The following is a 1,060-nucleotide window of genomic DNA, read 5'->3' on the forward strand; positions in this document are numbered from 1 at the left end:
TACAAGCCTTGCTCACAAGCCTTGGGCACTGGCCCATCGCACTAGCCTTGCACACAAGCCTTGCGCACTAGCCTTGGGCACGAGCCTTGCGCACTAGCCTTGGGCACTAGCCTTGCACACAACCCTTGGGCACTAGCCTTGCGCACCAGCCTTGCCCACAAGCCTTGCACACCAGCCTTGCACACTAGCCTTGCATACAAGCCTTGCACACTAGCCTTGCACACAGGCCTTGCTCACTAGCCTTGGGCACTAGCCTTGCGCACTAGCCTTGGGCACTAGCCTTGCACACAGACCTTGGGCACTAGCCTTGCGCACTAGCCTTGCCCACGAGCCTTGCACACTAGCCTTGCACGCAGGCCTCGCACGCTAAGCATGCTTGGGCGAGCAGCTCCCGCAGCAAGTCGGCGGGTGTAGGCATGGTTGGGCGCAGATCCCGCATCGTCTCGTCGCGTCTGGGCGCAAACCCGTCGCGTCTCGTTGCGTCTTCAGAAGTCGTCGCTAACAGCACCTTTGGTTGCCACTGGTGGTTAGGCGGGTTGGTTGCGCAAACCCTATAGGAGGGTGGCATGCTGCGGGGCGCTGGAATGCGCAGGTTTAGGGCGTTTTTGCGCGGATAGGCACTGGAATGTGCTGGTTTTGGGCGTTTTTGCCTGGATAGGCTAAGGAATGGGCATGCTTTGGGCGTTTTTGCCCGGATAGGCACTGGAATGGGCTGGTTTTGGGCGTTTTTGCCTGGATAGGCTAAGGAATGGGGCATGCTTTGGGCGTTTTTGCCCGGGTAGGCACTGGAATGCCTGGCCTTGGCTGGGCATTGCTGGGTTGGGCTCCCTTGGCCTTTCAGGCGCCTTGGATGCTGTCTTGTGAAGACCATGGGCACAAGGCCATGGCATATAGTGGGGAATGGACCATGGTTGCCAAGGTTAGGCAATATAGAGGGCGGTGGGCGAGTAGGCCATGGCGTCACTTGTTTGCCCGTGTTTGCTCCCTGTGTGCGTTGTTTGGTTTTGGGAGCACACCTACCTTGCTAGGCTCGGCGGCTTACCCCTGCCCTTGTGGGTAC

Source organism: Tasmannia lanceolata, unplaced genomic scaffold (assembly GCF_043159265.1).
Source record: "Tasmannia lanceolata isolate RefF3 unplaced genomic scaffold, GAP_Taslan_0.1 ptg000036l, whole genome shotgun sequence".
Classification (NCBI taxonomy): domain Eukaryota; kingdom Viridiplantae; phylum Streptophyta; class Magnoliopsida; order Canellales; family Winteraceae; genus Tasmannia; species Tasmannia lanceolata.